Here is an 18,377-nt window from a genome sequence, read left to right on the forward strand (position 1 = left end):
GCTGCCTGTCTCAGGAGTCTCAGGACACACTTCGGCATGGCTCGGACCTTTACCAGCAAGCAGACACTTCATTCTATGCCTGGGTGTTAGCTGCATCTTCCCGCCTAAGCTTTAGGCAGAACGGATACTAATTTAGCAAGCCAGCATCATGGTGCAGGCTGGCCAGGTAACTCAGGCCACCAAAGACAAAGAAGCCATTATCATCCAGGGAGCAGTGAATCCCGGGCCTGACCTCAGCGGGGACCTGAGTTCTCTGGGCCTGGTTGCTTGCTGTAAAAGTGGGGGGCAGGCGGATTTGATGCTAATCTTTTGCTTCATCACTTCCTGGTGTGTAAAACAGCTATCTGCCTCTTGTATCTTCCCACCATGAAAGACAAGGGAAATGGCGGGGGGCGTCTCTTTTTGACTGCATGGAGGCAGGCTGGGGTGGGTGGGACTCAGGGGTCATTGCAGGAGGAGAGGTTGCTCTAAGAGCACAGACCAAGGAGAAAAGACTATCAGTTTGGTACCTAAAGGCATTCTGAATTCGAATCCTGATGGGCTATCAGTAACTAGAAAGTTCGAGTGACTGGCTTTAGCATTAGTGCAAACTGGCCTTCTCACCCTGCTGTCCCTGAAGCTCTGGGCCATATCTCAGGCTGGTTAAAAGTACAGACTCTGGAACTGGGTTTGCATCCCAGCCCTACCAGCAATGAGCTGTGTGACCCTAAGTAAGCACGGTGATCTCTCTGTGCTTTAGCTTTATCTGTAAGATGGAAGAGAAAGCAAGGGGTTGTAGTGTTTCTCAAGCCCACACTCCTGCCCTGAGCTCCCGGTTGTCAATCTTGCATAGTCTATGGATCTGAGTCATAGAATGTCCTTTTACTCCCGCATTGGTAGGCCCCTCTCCTCTTCACTCCCTTCGCCTGCTCTGACGCTTGCACACCTGGTCTGTGCCTCCCACCCTGGAACTTGACCGGATGTAGATCAACACTCCTCAGACTCGGAGTCCTACTACAAATACAGAGGCTGACCTGTAGACCCCAGGTGAGGTGGGAGAGCCATGGGACAGCCACACCACTCCGCTGCTCAGAGACCATTCTTTGGTTAACAAGGAACGTGTTTGTGTAGGGACATAGGGACGCTGGTGGGGAGCCGGACCAAGCAGGCCAGTCACCTGCATCAGAGGAGGAGCAAATTCAGTGGTGACCACGTGGCTTCGAGAGTGGCTGGGGAGGAAAAGGAGAAGGGCCCTGTGTAGTCATGTTACATTACCTGATCTATACACACAACTCTACGGGATGGAGCCCCATCCAGAACACATTTCCGACCTGCTAGCTGACAGAGCTGTCCTCACGGCTCTGTGTCTCCAGCCCCGGCCTGTGAATGAAAACGGATGGTGGGGGTATCGGTGGAAGGGCCGTGGAAGCTGTGTTAGCAATATCTGTTTTCACACGTTTGTTATTTTCTGTATTTTCCTGAAGTTTTATCATCCTCATAATTTAAATTTTATTTTCTATATATTCTCAGATGCCCACTCCCCAGAACTGCCCGTTATTCTTTGTTATCGAGGTTTTATGTATCTTTTTTTTAAAGCACAAACTGCCATTGTTGCAAAGGCTGGAAAACGGAGCATTAAATCTTCTCAGTCAAACCCCAAAATACAGCAACTCAGATTGTGTTTTCCCTTAGAGCCAAGAGTCCAGTGCTTTGGAAGGCTGGCACCATCACCTCTCACTATAGCAACAGGGAGACCTTGGTAACCCCGAGTGCGGTTATTAAGAGTAAAAATAGGAAGTGTGGGGAGAGACACTGGGTGAGAAGCTGTGGCAGACCTGCTGGGCAAGCTGGATTTGCAACCCTTTCTTGCAAGAAACAGAAAGCAAAACCCAGAGTTTGGGAGCGGGCTCCACTGAGAGTCCTGGAGCACGTGTCGTTTTCCTCTTTGTCGTCTGCTCTGGAGCTACCTGCTGCCTTTCAGAGTAGCTCCAGGCAAGCTGAGGGTGGGCTCCTCCAGAACAGCAATCACAGAACATTCTGGAGGGGGGTGTTCTTGTCTCTGTTACATGTTGGGCTGTTTGCACTACTCTGAACCCCCTGCCCCAGATGGCTCCTGCGTAGCTTCCCTGGCTCCCCAGAAGCACTCAGCCCTGACAGATACCTCACTGGTGCACAGTCTCCTCAACCTGTCGCTGGACAGATGTCTCCAGCTCCCCAGGGTCCCATCTAGGTCTCGGTGCTGCCCTGGCAGGACCGTAGAGGGTTCCAGCCCTGGTCTGACTAGTCCTGCTACAAAGCACAACTGCTTGAAGTCCGGCTGCTATCACTCCCAAACCCATTTTACGCTACAGCTAGCCAAGCTCGGGACCCTGGCTCTGCATCCACCTAGCCGTGGAACTCAGGACAAGTCACCTCCTCTCTCTGCTGCAGGGCGACACCATCTGCACGACTGGCAAAGAGCTGCACGATCTCTCTCAGCTCTTGCTGCTTCTCCCTCTGATGCTGGAGGGACAGACAGAAAAGGGACTTTTCTTTTATGAGACAACTAAACATCATTCCCTCAAGAAAGTGTGTTTTATTTTAGCCTCACTGCATGAAGCAGGTTTTTAAACACTTACAGGCTTCTCTTCATTTTGTAGGGAAGGATGTGTGATGTGAAATTCCTCCTTGGACATCCTTCCAGATCCTGTTCTACAAAGCTCTTAGAGAACTAAGACCCTCGGCATCTTCCAGTCTCATCTCGCTGTCAGGCACTGTCTCCAAGACTGGCTGTCCTTCCTCTCTTTCCTGTCTTCTGAAGTCAGGGTCCCAGCCATCAGGCCCCCTGCCGGGCACGACTGCCTAAAGCAGCTGCCCACCTCGTTCTTGATATACAACTCCAGGCTGGACAACCAGGTCTTGAGCAGGGGTGGGGAGGGTGTGCGTGGGAGCGAGGGCACCGCAGCTGTTTACAGTGCTGGAGAGCTTTCCCTGCTTTGACCCTTGTGGCTGTGTGCTTGCATGAGAGCCATTGCCAGCACTCTGCTCCCGGTGAGCGAGGTGCCTCTTTCTTGACCCTCTGCCTGAACAGCCATATCCTTACTATTGCCAGCTGGTTTTCCCAGAACACATTTACAGATCACCAGAGGGGCTGACATCACTGAGGGGCCGGACAAGACAGCGAGGCCACAGACTTTCATCCCAACTCCTGCAAACCAACCCCCACTTTCACTCTACCCTTGCCTATGACTTCCCACAGGAGAGAGAAGCCTTGCTTCTCATGGGGATCTCATTTCAGTATCCCCAAGAAGTCTTGAGAGGCCCCAAGGCAGAGACAGCATCTATCTAGACCTAGGACCACTAAGTGGAGTAGGGCTTGGACATGCACCCTCTTCTCCCTGCAGGCGCTGAAGCAGCCATCTCTCTGTCTCTACCCCTTTCATTCAGAGAGAAGCCAACTTCTACTAACGTGGCTTTGCAAGCCGCATAACCAGTGACCTCTTCTGCTTCTCTTCCCAGCCAATCACTGTGACCCAACAACCCTCATTCCACCCCTGGACACCCAAACTTCCTGCCTGGGGATACAGCCAGCAAGGAGTCTGAGGGGTGGAGCAGGAATGAAAATCCGGTTAGCCTGTGTGAAGGCTGCTTTCTGTGATGCTGGTGGCGTCTGTGAAAAGGCCAAGCATCCCTACTACATAAAGGGAAGGTTCTGGGAACAAGGCAGAGAAATCACTTTGAGACTGAGGAGGTCAACATCAAGAAGGCAGAGCAAGACAGAGGATGGGAAGTGGGAGATCCATCATAGGGACAGAGAAGGAATAGGAAACCTAGAAAGGCCCAGCCCCACTGAATCAAGCCTCCACCCACCAAGAGGGCTGGCATGAGGATTGACAGCCTCTGCCAGCCCACAGCCCTGCCTTCCTGGCCTGGGAGTAGCACAGTAGCACCAAAACGAGCCAGGACTATAAAAGCGTACAAACTTTGCTGGAGACTAATACCAGGAGCCAGGAGTCTCGGGGGATAAGTTCAAGCCTTCATCAAAACAGCCCTGCCACCGAACTGTACCTAGCTCTGCTTCACTGCCTGTCTTCCCACGGGAGGAGAGGAATATTTAGTCCATGGCTGATCTTGCCACAGGGGACAGACTGCAAGGCAGGCCCAGATCATAATTCAGTCCCAGACACACCCATCCCTGGGTCACCAATGGTGCTGGTCCAGATCCTATTTTTACAGATGCTCCAAAGAATAATCAAGCAAAGGTCACATCATCCGTCAATGGGAAGTGTGGATGGGAACCATCTGCTCATTCCAAAGTCTGTGCTTTTGGTTGCTACTCTTCCTGAAGTGCACAGTTTCCCAGCAGGCACAGACATGGCTGCCTGGCTGCTTTGCTCCCAAGAGAGCTGACCCTCTGGATGAAACCACTGCATGCCACCTTGAGATGGCGTGGGCAGGATCAGCCCCCTCAGGTATGTCCTTCAAGGAGTCACAACATAGACGCGTCACCTGGCTACGCCCACTGCAGCCGCTACGCCAACGCACAGAGGAAGAAGCTGTGAGGGTGGGACAGGGGTACAGGTACAGAGGTGCTCCCTGAGTGAGAGATGACCAGCACAGGCCAGCGTGGAGAACTGAGGAGCTTCTGAGTGCAGCCCTTGAGTGGCACTGGAAACAGGTGGCAGGCAGGCTTGAGAAGTGTCTACAGGTGATTTAGTGGTTCATCTCTGCTGTGCAAACCCCATGAGGGAGGACTCAAGAAGAAAATAATCACCACCACCACCCCTTTCCATTTCCCAACATATGATGGGCACTGACAAGGGACGTGGTGGAAAACAATGAATTCTCTTGACAGCTAGAAGACAACGCTCAGGGCTCCGTCTTCCTTGATGGCTTCGTCTCTTCCACGCCTCCCAACCCCTGTCCAGCATCAGCGACCGACACAAACACTAGTGGCCGCATTTGCTCATTAATGGCACCAGTGAGACCTTGCTGAGAAGACAGACAGGTGACAGACGAACAAAGCAAACTTCTACCTGAAGCCATGGTGCTCTCACGAGAGGGGGTAGATCACCCAGGTCCCAGATCAGAAACTCTAAGACAGCTTAGTGATGATGCCCAGGCCAAGGGCAGGATAAGGAAGGCAAAGCAGAGTTAAGTTTCTCCACGGGAAAGATCTGCAGCCCAGGGGGCTTTTCAGCTGGGAACTGAGGTCTGGTACATAGGGTTCAAGATGACAAAGCCTCTCAAAGTGTCAGGCTATGGTGAGAACACACAGTCCTGGCACCCCAAAGTCACTAAAGAGAAGAGACGGAAAAGACTGACACAGAGCCACTGGGGCTCTTCCATTGTGTCGGCCCCCAACAAGCACCGGGAACAGTGGGTTCTCCCACTGGCCTAATGCAATGATCTGGGAGCCACAGCACTCACACCTGCACCGTATGGCTCGATGCTGAAAACCAGGAGTCTCTTAAGTCCCTGTGTAACAACATTACCCTGACTAGACTGTTTTTTTTTTTTTTCACCGCTTTGAGTAGGATATCAGCTTTGCTGGGGTTTGTGAAGCTTCTGTTGGTATTTGTTTGGGGGTGGTTTGGGGTATTATTATTGGAACAAATTTTCCAAAAACGGAGTGATGTAAACGACAGGGATTCACCTCTCAGTTGCGAGGGTCAGAGAAGCTGGAAAGTGTCTCCCCGGCCCCAAAGCAAGGTGCCAACAGCTGTTGTTGTGGCAAATTTTCTTTTTTTTCAGAGGGACACAGCATACATATCTATTCATCCCAGACAGGAAAACCACAACAGACAAAAGGGGTCACATTACAGCCGAATGACTGTAAGGCAACCGCATCACCAGAACCCAAGCGTGTATGCAGGTCTCAAAGCTGGTAACCTAGGCTCACCGCACAGCCAGCAGGCAGCTCAGCAGGCTGAAGAGTGTCCTTTCCGGGGGCCTCAGTTGGTCTAAACACCCTGCTGCTCTCTGCTTCTGCCGGGCAGCGGGTCTGGTCTGGTCAGAAACTTTTCTTGGCGTTCAGCTTCCTTTCCTCCGAGAGACACTCTCAGCTTTTATTGTCTACTCTGCCAAGGAGGGGTCTACTGGGTCTGGTCAGTTTCAGGGACTTTCTGAAGCTTTTTTGAATTATTTTCCTGCATAAGAAGCTTCCTTAAGATAGAATGTTTCAGTCTGAGAGAAGCTTTTGTATATAGCTGAACAACATCCCCTCCTCGATTCCTGCTGGAGGCTTCGGAGGAGGAGTGAGCCTTGATAGGAGGCACCTGTGTCTGTTGGCTTCTAGGCTTCTCTCTCCACCTTCAAAGCCACCACAGACCTCTCCAAGAGTGCTGATCTTATCCCAGCTGGGAAACTGATTCTATAAAAGCACTGTCTGGGATGGACTAGGAGAGTGGCCATGTCATCCATACCTTTCCCATGAAGACAACAGGTGATTCAAGATAGCATTCCAATCTCAACTTAAACAGAAGTGATGAACTTGCTCTTGAGAGTTTCCTGCTGGAAGCGACCTGTGTACTGTTTCTCAACATGGTTCTCACACACATGCCCCCAAACCCCATCATGGCTATGAGAAAACTTGTGATATGAGTCACTGTTCTAATGCCAATGCAACTCTTATAAAAGAAAGCATTTAACCTGGGGCTCTCTCACGGTTTTAGAGAGTTAGTCAATCATCATGTCAAGAAGCCAGCAGGCACAGCACTGGCGCAGCAGCTGAGAGCTTTACATCCTGATCTATAGGCAGCAAGCAGAGAGGTCTGTGAGTGAGCCTAGTGTGGGCTTTGAAAGCCTTAAAATTTCCACCCCCAGTGACACACTTCCACCACCACGGCCACACTTACTCCAACAACGCCATGCCTCCCAATCCTTCTCAAACAGTTCCACTAACTAGGGACCAATCATTCAATCATATAAGTGAGTCATTCTCATTCAATCTGCCATAAGGAGATAATATAACATTTGATTCATCATGCCAAATGACCTGCCTGACCTTCTTTTCAGACCCTTAACCCCAAATGCAAGTAGAACTGAGTTTTTCTTCCCTCATGGTTTTCGAGTCTAATGGACTTAAAACCAGATTTGAAAGATATGTAATCTCCTGTTCTTTCTGGCAAGTCTAATAGCAATTCCACCCCACCCCCTCCACCTCCAGTTAGGAGGAGGAGCAGTGTGCCTCTCAAAGTCTGCATAAAGAGGAGCCAACTACACTAGATGTGCTGTCATGAGCCTTCCTGTCTTCCCGAAGCTCCCTGCAGCCCTAAGCATCCAGGCCCCATGCCTGATGATGTCTTTCAGTGCCTATAAGCAGGTGGGCCCCTGGCCTCACCACAACACTGAAGCCTCAGAGAAGGGTTCTCCCTATATAAACCAGCTCTGCCTTCCCTATGCCTCTCTGGCCCTGAGTGTGCTGTCTTTCTCTACTGCACCCAGCTTTCCCCACTTTGCCTCCAAGTCTGTTAACGTTTGCCTATCTCCTGCCCACTGTCCATTAGCCTCTAGAGAAGATTACTATGGAAATCCCCTCCACGGTGACACAGGATGGTGCACTCAAGTTGTTATTTTCCTTCCTGGGCATCTCTGATTTAAACCTCTCAGAGCTCTGGGGTTGAAAGGACAGAGTCTGGGAGGAAGGCTAGAGTGAGTCGGGTAGGAAATCTCTTCTTACATACAGCCTTGAACCCACACCACACAGATCAGTCATGAACTACCAGGGCAAATCTGCTTTTCAAAATGTAAGGCCTGCCCTGCTCTGGGTTTATAAACCTGGGTTCTTATCCTGGCCCAGGTATGGGAGCCCCTCCCCAACTCCACCACCACCACCACCACCAGCAGCAGCACTATACTGCACAGCTCTAGGAGGGGCTATGCAGCGCTGGTCTGTATGCATTGCACAGCCTTGCATGTTCATACGCTGCCCCCTTTCCAAAGCCTGCCTCCGAGAAACCTCCCACATCACACACTCACTCCTTATGCCTGACTTTCATGCTGTTTAACCTCCCTCTGCCGCACCCCAGACATCTGAACCGTATGTTCTCTTAATCAGGGTTGGCTGGAATAGGTAGGGATATGTCTTTCAACAGACTGTATGTGCCCTGGCAGTGGTGACTAAGTACTGAGTCCAGAGGGCTGAGAAGATAGTAAGGGCCTTTAAGGGAACCAGCAACAGTAAGCAGCTCTTGGGAACCTATCAGACATCTTCTTTCTGTGCCCTATCTCATCCCTCTTGAATGGCACACCATGGTGGTGGGGCCTGGCCTCTGTGTTGGCAGGAACCAGGCAACTTAGATACCCGTGATGTTGGAAAACTCTCCCATTACAGGAGCCTTAGGGTGTCCTTGATAGCTTTGCTGAAGAGGTAAACAGTTTTCCAACTGGAAAAAGGGCTAGCACAATTGGAATGTTCATCTGGGGCACCACACCCCCCATCCCTCCTTGGTTTTAGGGAGTCTCCAAGAGAAGCACACAGAAGGTGCCAGGGCTGCAGGCAAATGGCGTAGGCCAAGTGACCTTAGCCAGCTCCAGGAGCTTTCCTACTCCACAGCCTCTCCCTGGTCCTGCTAACTGGGTGGTTAAATTATTCAGCAACTAATTAGAGCTTAACAATGTCCCTGTCTCCCAGCCCAGTGATTCTCCTAGCTGCCACCAGCCATGGCAAATGCTTTTCCAACACAAAACAGAGAATGTTCAGGAATTTAGCACCAGGAAGGACCTCCTCTTTGCATCCATATGCTTGATCACAGCCTGCCCACACAAACTCCTGGAACAGATCTGGGAGGCTGGACAGACCAGACTCCTGGCTGTCGGGAACAAATTGGGAATCCAAACACTGAACCTGTCCTCATGGTCATTCCCATCACTGGGCAATCTGAGAAACAGCCAATGGCCCTCCCACCTCATCCCACAGATGGGGAAACAGGCTAATGGGTGACCTGGCATTTTCTCTGCTCTATCGACTCCCATCACACAGCCTAGGTCTTACAACCGTTCTTAACCAACAGGACCTACCAGAGACATCTATACACACAGTCAGCCCTGGAAGAGCTTAGAGACGGGGACAGGCCTTGATCAAGAGCCTTACACCCCCTCTTCATGCTCCGTGCTGGACAGAGGAGAGCATTCAGGAGTGTGGGATGAGCAAACACATGCTGAGAGGAAATCTATCAGACAACTGAACCATCACTCTGAAACCCGCTGGCAGGTGGTCCCAGAGGGCAGAGGGAACACTTTCTGTTGGAAGCTGACAGCCCCCGGGAGGGAAGGCCACCCACACCCTGGGGGAGGGAAGTTATGAGGCAGAAGGTGTCATAAAAACAAGATTCACCTTCCTATTGGTTTTGCTCAGAGATCCCTGGGATGGTATATGTGTTCTCACTTCTCCCTGTCTCTCAAAAGCCTTTACACCGACACGGAGGAGGTGACAGTGACATTAGACCTAGCAGAGCACCAAGGAGAAAACACTCTGTCACTCAAGACCCAGGGGCCTCTCACCAAGTGCTCAGGTAGTGTAGGAGCAGGTGATCTTCCCCGGGGCACAGATGGACCTCACAGGGATTCAGCCTCAGCCTCATCCACCCTGAGGAGCCCTTCCTACCTCCCAGAACCAGTCAGATGGGCCAGTGCAGAAAGAACTCCTGGGTATCTCAGGCCAGAGGCAACGCAAGTTCATTTCAGGCCACCATATGTGTCTACGCATGTAGAGAAAAATATCAAGTCACCATGCATATCTCCTCCTCACACTAATTTTACCCTGATTGGCCTAAGCTAAGGTCGCTGGATAAAAGTTTGGGATGCAGCATGCATCCCCCCCCCCCGCCCCACCTTGGTGCAGAGCCAGTGTCTGTGCCAATCAGGGCAGGCTGGATTGCGCTGCTGTCAAACATGCCCAGAAGCTCAGGGGCTCTGAATGGAGTATACCCGTGGTACTATTCCTGAAGTCACAAAAACACTGGAAATTAGACAGTGGTGACAGAGGTACAACCACAAGAATACCCCAAGTCCTTGAAAGGCGTGGACTTCATCTCAGCCAGCCTATTAAGAATGAGCGGCAGACCTTCAGGTGTACTGCGTGTGGCGGTCATTTAACACACCAACCTGGTGCAGTGACACCGTCTTGAGCACAGTTGACTGTGCTGTGAGCCCTGGAAGAGCAATGTTCCTCCCAGGTAGCGAAACTCACACTCAGAACTCACCAAGCAGAACTAGCCCAGTGCCCTGCCCCGCAACAACAGGTAGAGGTAGGGAGGTCCTGCCAAGTCTCAAAGCCTCCCAGCCTCGAGCATACACACCCAGTCACCCAGAAGTGGTATCTGGGGGCTCTCCTCTGTGTGTCCCTTTTCCTTCCCATGACAAGCCATACTTCCTCTCTTCGTTTGCCAGTTCTACCTCACGATGAAGAACTTCCCAGAGAGGACTTAGAACCAAAACACTATGAGGACTGAGAAATCAAAATAATGACTTTCAAAGAAAACAACAGAGATCATCATGACAATAAATGAAATTACAATCCTATGATAGCCGGGTGGTGGTGGCGCACGCCTTTAATCCCAGCACTCGGGAGGCAGAGGCAGGCGGATCTCTGTGAGTTCGAGACCAGCCTGGTCTACAAGAGCTAGTTCCAGGACAGGCTCCAAAACCACAGAGAAACCCTGTCTCGAAAAACAAAAACAAAAAAAAAAAAGAAAAAAATCCTATGATATATAAGCACATTGGCCATGATACAGTTTAACAGCAAGTTAAAAATAGTTACATTATTACACATGGCAGGCAGCAGGTACAACTGGGGAGACTAGCCATTCCCATCTCTGAGCAATCTGAGAAGCAATGAATAGCCCACACGCCTCATCCCACGGACGGGAGACTAAGGTTGTCAGGATGCGTTAGTATTCTCTCTATCCTCTTGGCCCCCACCACACTCAGAGCCTGGCCTGGGTCCTATGGCAGTTCTTTATTATTATTATTATTATTATTATTATGATGATGACAATTTCATACATGAATACTATATTTGCATCATTTCTCTCTCCTTCCCCTCCAACCCCCCATCAGTCTCATTCCCTCTCAAATTTTTTAATATTATTATATAAACATAAATATATCTGAATCCATTTAGTGTTGTACACGTGTACATGTATTTAGGATTGAGCCCTTGTGATTGGATAGTCTATGGGGGCTCAATCCCAGAGAAGACCAATTCTCTCTCTCTGTGTTTCTCTCTCTCTCTCTCTCTCTCTCTCTCTCTCTCTCTCTCTCTCTCTCAGCAGCCATAGATTGCCTGTAGTTCTTCATCTATGGGGTGGGGTCTCTGAGATTTCCCAAATTCACGTCGGCATGTCAGCTGGTGCTATCATTATCCAGGTCTTCTTTATGCTCCCATATTATTGAGAATTGGTGCGTGCAGCATCCCTGTCAAATGTAGACAATACTAACTGGCAGCAGATGGCCTGATACTCTGCTCTTGCAATCTTCCTGCCCTATCCTCCATAAGATCCCTGGGTCTTAGGTGCAAGAGTTGTATTGTAGATGTATCTATTCAGGTTAGGCACCCCATCATCTACTTTTCTCTGCATTTTGAACAGTGGGATTTCTTCAATAGTCTCTATCTGTTGTTGTTGTTTTTTTAAAAAAAAAAGCTTCTTTGGGTGATGAGAGCTACTCTTATCTCTGGGTATGAAGATAAGTACTTAGATTGTAGTTCGGAATTATAGCGGTTAGGAAAGTGGCAGTAGTAGGATCTCTTCTGGGGAACTGCATCCAGCCACAGTCGTTGGCTGTATTTATAGTACCAGGCACTAAATTCCCTCAAATTTATGAAGCCATAAGTCCAATGAAATAGCTGTTGGTTGCACCCAGAATACATGTGCTACTATTGTACCACTGAGGCTACCTTGGCAGGTAGGTTGTTGTGGCAGTTCATAGACTTTGCAGCTGAGTAGGACAATTGGTTTCCAGGTAGTTTGGGGGTTGGACTTGACCCAGAAGATAGAGGGAGCCAGAGGAAGAGGCCAGGACCCTATAAGAGACTAGATCTACAATCTATATGAGAGATGGGAGCCTGAACCAAGATAGGGACACGGCATACTAAGGAAAGTCCATAAAAACACAGAATCCCTAATCCTTGATGATCATTCAAATGTGTCAGAGGACTGAAGGGACGTGGAGAATCTGAGGAGCATCAACCAAGCCACACAGAGTAGAGATTCAGGTAGATAAGATGGACCAGCTGATGGCTGTGAGGGAGTAAGGACAGAGTGAAGTGGGATTCCCCTCTGTATGCTGTGAATATGTTTTATTACCATTGGTTAATAAAGAAGCTGTTTGGGCCAATGGCTTAGCAGAATATAGCCAGGCTAGAAGCAATAGAGAGAGAGAGAGTGGGCAGAGTCAACGAAACACCATGTAGCTGCCACAGGAGAACGACATGCTGGAATTTTAGGAACCTTACTGGTAGCCCACAACCTCCTGGCGATACACAGATTGATAGAAATGGATTAACTTAATTTAATGGGTAAGAGGTAGCTAGGAATACACTAGAGTCATTGGTCAAACAAGTTGCAATTAATATAGTTTCTGTGTTATTATTTGGGTCTGAGCAGTCAGGAAACTAACAAGCAGTCTCCGCCTACAATAGAGAGATTGGGGAAACAAGAAGGACTCCATTGGGCTCCACTGGGATATATGTCCCTAAACCCATCACCAGGAACTAGCAGGTGATGGGAGCTGGAGGACCTGAGGGGCACAGAACATGCTTCTTCCAGAGTGAAGCACACATAGTTTTGTTCTAAGGAATAGAGCCAAGATTTTGCCAGGGGGCGGGGACTTTGAAGATGGAGATGTTAAGAAGAGGGCTGGCTAGTACTACTGTGGATGAAGTCTAGCACACACAATGGGGGAGGCGCCTAGGCAGGAGATAGAGAATTGAGGGCATTTGGTCCCCACTGCAAAGCCTATGGGACACGGTGTTTATTGTCCTAGCTGATGGTGCAGAATTTTTCCTTCAATTTTTTAATTGGAATGGAAGCCTTAGTTTTACAAAATGTCTTCCTGCCTGGCCTCACTTGTTTCTCGTGGAGCTCCTGCTCTCATACAGGATCTATAGATACAAATAGTCTATTTGGCATGTGGAGAAGCTGGGTTTGGGAGCACAGGCAGCCTCCTCCGTTCCTACGGTGAGAGGCGGCGGAGTCAGTTGTCACAGCCCATTGTCCACTGCCCTGCCCTCCATTTCCCCGCTCTCTCGCTTCTCGGAGCCCACAGGACACTGTGTAAAGTCACCTACACAGCCTACTACTAAGCTCAAAACTCAAGCGCTGCCCTTTAATCTGATTTGACATTCTGGACTCCCAGTATCCAGCTGAAATACACCAGCGCATTGCCAAGGAGCCATGTTCCTTCTATGCCTTGTGGGCATATAGGCTGCTTTGGGAATGCTGGTGGCCTGCTCTCCTTGCTCTTCTCTCCTTGAATGCTTGGTGCAGTGGAGAGGGAGTTGAACCCCAGCACAGGGCACCTTTTGGAATCCTGCAAGGAAACCCTAAGCCCAAGCAGCCTCCTGTCTGAGAGATCATGGGGGGATTGGGCTTCCCGGAGAGGGTGCAGCAGCTCCGTGGGGAAGAGGAGAGTCCTGGAAAAGCTCCTACTGTAAGCCAGAGGAAGGAGAAGGTTTTACATACCCTTTGCATAGTTTTACAGAGTCTGGACCATGGCACAGGCCCGTCAGTCAGTGCAGCAGGAGGAGGGAGCAATAGGCAAGGTGCCCACTCTCCCACAGATGCAGTTTGACCTGCCCTGGGGTGGTGACCCCTGCTGGGTGCACTTCCACCTCTCAGCAGGGCTGCCATGGAAGATGGCTCTCAGGCCTTTCTCCTCCCTGGGCAGATGAGCTAACAGGGACTGGAAGACGCAAAACACCTGCTCCAAAGTCAGCCATCCTGATGGAACTAGGGCACCAGACCTTGTAGCCCGAGGAACATCTGGGGCAGGAGTGTCTGGTCGTTCCTGTCATCAAGGCTTTTGTACATCTGAGCACCTTCCATTTTTCCTTAGGCCATCCTTTCTGGGGAAATTCCCCCGCCCCAGTCACTGCTTGCTCTTCCTAGGCTTATCTGCCCACTTCTCCCCAGCAATCTCACAACAAATGTGATTTCAAGCCTGCTGTGGTCTGAGTACTTGTAACCCCAGCTTCATATGCTGAAATCCTAACCTCCAGTGTAAGGGGGCAGGGCCTTTGGAGACGATTAGACCTCCAGAGTGGAGCTCTCCTCCAGTGTAAGGGCATTAGGGGGCAGGGCCTTTGGAGACAATTAGACCTCCAGAGTGGAGCTCTCAGGAATGGGATCCATGCCCTTGTGAGGGCTGGAGAGACCTGAGTCCTCCCTTCCACCATCTGAGGATACATTCCAAAGAATTATCTATGAACCAAAAGCAGATCTTGACTCTGTCTGCCTTGACCTTCGACCTCTGGCCTCCAGAACTGTGATGAGAACACTTGCATTCCCCACAAGCCACCCAATCTGTGGTACTTTGGTACATCCTCTCAAACTGACCGCGTCAGAGACCAGCAGTGAGGTTCTGCTACCTGTGACACCAAGTTCTCACATCACTCTCCGGAAACACAGGCCACAAAACCGAAGTCCCGACCAGCCTTTGGTTCCAAGACAGCTATTCACAATGGCATGCCATTGTGGCAGGGCAGCAGAAGGAGTGACTTGTACCCTTAGGGCCATTCTCTTGGTTTTGCGTTTGGTTTGGTTGACACAGGCTTTACCACATAACTCTGGCTGGCTAAGAACTCTTGAACTTAAGAGATCTACCTGCCTCTGCTACTAGAGTGCTGGGATTAAAGGTGCACACTATCATTCCCAGATCCACTGTCCACACAGAAACTCTGACCTAAACACAGAAAGGAAAATCAAGAATTAAACTAAAACATCCAATGAAATGTTTGCACAGTGTTCGCCTGGATGAAAGGGTGACATTAGCCAAATGTGCCCTTCTGTTCTGAGGCAGACTGCTTGGTTTCTTCTCACCTCAACCTTACCCAAGTAACAGGGTAACTGGCATTGATATTGCATGGGAGCTAGTGGATCACCCGTGAGACACACTGAGGGGTGCCTTGCAGGAGAGTGGGGTGTGGTGGTGCCGCTGGCATGGTAATTGTAACCAAGCTGCAGGGCAGGAGGATGCTTCGTACAGCAGCTGGAGCATGTTTCTGCAGGAAGGTGGTCTTTTAAGAATTAATACAACGGAGAGGGAGGGTACCACAAACAGGAGGGCAGAAGATGAGAATCCCCAGAGTTGGAATTTGGACATTAATTCACTATCAGGACGCCACAGAGCACAAGCTGAGCCCTGACTCCAACCCCCTCCACGCCTGCTGCTGCTGTAAGATGGACCACGTTATTAAAGAAAATACCCCACAGGAGCCTAAACCAAACAACTCCAGGCAACACAAGTTCAGCGAACCTTTGGCTCTATCTCCAAGGCAATTGAAAAGAGCTCAAAACAGATTAAAATATGAGATGAATTCTGAAGCCTGGGAATGAGATAAAATGAATCCTGTGACTGAGGAGCCAATATGATTATTTCATTATTTGGCTAGAAAGTTAAAATGTGCAGGAAATGTCAGCTGCTTTCCTGGGGTGGAGGGAGGTGAGGGACATGTGGCCATTGGGGCATATTCTTTTAATATTAAAAACTGCCTTCACCCCTGACTTGGTTTTAATAAGAAAACCTCATTGGTAGGGCGACCTGCCCTCCTGCCAGCCCAGATGAGACCTTTCTATGTCACTCGCTCACATCCCATCATATCCACAGAGCACAGCAGTCTTTGGAAAAGCACGCCTTCACAATGAAATGAAATTCCGCGACCCCCAGCTGAGAGTGCCCCTATCCGAGACCCTCAGAGTGCTGAGGACGACACAGCACTGCCAGCTCCTCCTGCACCCCTGCACCCCTGCGCTGCTTCCCCTTTCTTGCCCTACTATTCTTCTCCTCTTGAGGCAATTCTGATTCTCACGCTGCTCACTAATCATGCCCGTGTCTGTGTCCCTATCCCTATGTCTGCCCTGCATTTATTTGCACAGGTTCACAGGTATAAATTTGCAGGCTGGAGTAAGTGGTAGAGACCCCAAAACTGCTAGGGAAAGTCTGCGTCCACAAGGAAAGAGAGGGGTGCTATCCTGGACACTGAGGAGCAGGCAAAGCTAAGATGGGGGAGGGGGCAAGTCTTCCCCCAAAGAGGCAGCAAGAGACCTGACCTTAACGGGTGAAGAGGCTTCAGTCAATCAGAAGAGTGTATAGGGAAGGTTAGATTGAAGCACAGAAGCAAGCAAATGCCCACGCCAGGAAACACCACCCACCCCCAGGGGACACTGAAGAGACACATTGACTGACTTAAAGAGGCCACTTGGGAGGAAAGCAGGAAAGCTAATGAGAAAGGAGGAGGCCCGGTGGTGTGAAGGTTAATCTGTGAACTTAAATGGATTCAGAGCTACCCAGGGGAGTGTCTGTGGGGACATTTCCAGAGGTAATTCAATCACAGGGGCTCTGACATAATCAAAAGATTAACTTCTTAATGGGATCATATATGATGGCATTATTGGGGAGTGGAAAATGTAGGAGCTGAGGTCAGTGAGGAAGTATGTCACTGAGGGGTATACTTGGGGCTGTGTATTCCCAGACCCCATGCTCTAGCCGACTTTCTCAGCTTCCTGTCCCCCCATGACATCCCGTCCAGCCACATCTCTCCAAGCTCCTGTGGACTGAACCCTCTGAGACAGAGAGTCAAAATAAATATTTCTGCCCTTAGGGTGTTTCTATCAGATACTATGTCACAGTCAGGAGAAAATAACGAATACAGCTATACAAGGACCTCTGTATTTTTATTTTCCAAGTCCACCAAATAGTCCAAACTCAAAAGACAAAAACGGATGTATAACAGAAACCAGGGCTGGGAGTGTAGGTCCATGGAAGGAACTTTTACCTAACATGCTCAGGATCTGAAATTCAGTCCTCAGCACCATGCACACAAAACAGACAAAGCACCTCTTTCCAAATCCCATCCCCTCCATAGCCTAGTCTCCATCTCAGAGACAACCAACGCCGTCTGTGTTTCCTGGATCTTTTCAGAGAGATTTTACACATGTACAAGTGAATAGATGAAAAGAGACAAAGTACACTCATCTGCCATTTCTCATTTATCTATTAGTTCTATAACCTAGTCGTTCTCGAAGTGGCACATGCACGAAGAACTATCAAGTCAGCCTGCTAAACCACATATGGCGAGGACCTAACCCACAGTCTGTGTCAGAAGGTCTGGGGTCAGCCTTGAGAACATGCATTCCAGAAAGTTCCCACGCTCCTGGGTCAGGGACCACACTGTGATAACCACTGGTGTCAGTGATGTTTCACGGATCTATAAAATGTCACATTTATCCACCCTCGTGGTCGGGTAGCTCTCTGCTCTGCTGCCAGCCCTCCATTTCAGGAGTTCCCAGTGTTTTGCTATTCCAGTCTCATCAATATGGTTGCTTACACAAGATCTGAACAGGGGCAGCATAATCAGACACACTAACATGGCAGGGGGACATCTCATGACGCTGCCCCCTAGGCAAAACAAACAAACAAACAAACCCACAGGCAACTATGGAATGCTGAGTGGCAGAAATAGCCTTCCCCAGGAAAAAGTACAATTGGTTATTCAATACCATGTGGCCATCCCTGAAATCATATACATACACGTAACACTATACAGACTTGGAAGACTAAATATATAAAAAATATTTATGTGTTTAGGATATGTAATCATATGTATTCTATTACAATTATAATGACTAAAGAAACAGAGGCCATGACTTTGAAAGAGAGGAAGGAGGGTTACATGGGAAGGAAAGGGAAAAATGATGCAATTATATTTTAATTATGAAAAAATAGAAAATTTTAAAACTAGGCCACAATAATGAAAGCTGGACATGAGTAGTGTTAGGTCCCAGAAGGGACTAGGATAGCAGAAAGGTGACGGAGATATTTTAGAAGAAGGCTGGACCAGTGAGCTCATGAGGGGGACAGACACAAAGCAGCTACCATCACGGGGAAAGATGGCTGGACAGGGTCCCTGAAGTAAGCTCAGTGCCTCTTGATGACATCAAATCACAGTGCAGCTGGAGGAGGGGAGAGAGAACACCCTTTGTGTTGGTTACTTTTCTCATTGCCGAGATGAAATAATTGAGAAAAGCAACTTAAAGAGTTTATTTTTTTGCTCACAGTTTGGAGGTATTGTTCTGCATGGCCGGGGAGACACGGTGGCAGAATGTCAGACGGTTGGTCATATCGTGTGCCCAGGGAGGGAGCAGAAGAGGTTATTGCTGATACACCATTCACGTTTTCCTTTTATGACATCCAGGACC

The sequence above is a fragment of the Microtus oregoni genome, unplaced genomic scaffold, assembly GCF_018167655.1.
Source record: "Microtus oregoni isolate MIOR12 unplaced genomic scaffold, Mior012 000057F_ref0000458, whole genome shotgun sequence".
In the NCBI taxonomy this organism is placed as follows: Eukaryota; Metazoa; Chordata; class Mammalia; order Rodentia; family Cricetidae; genus Microtus; species Microtus oregoni.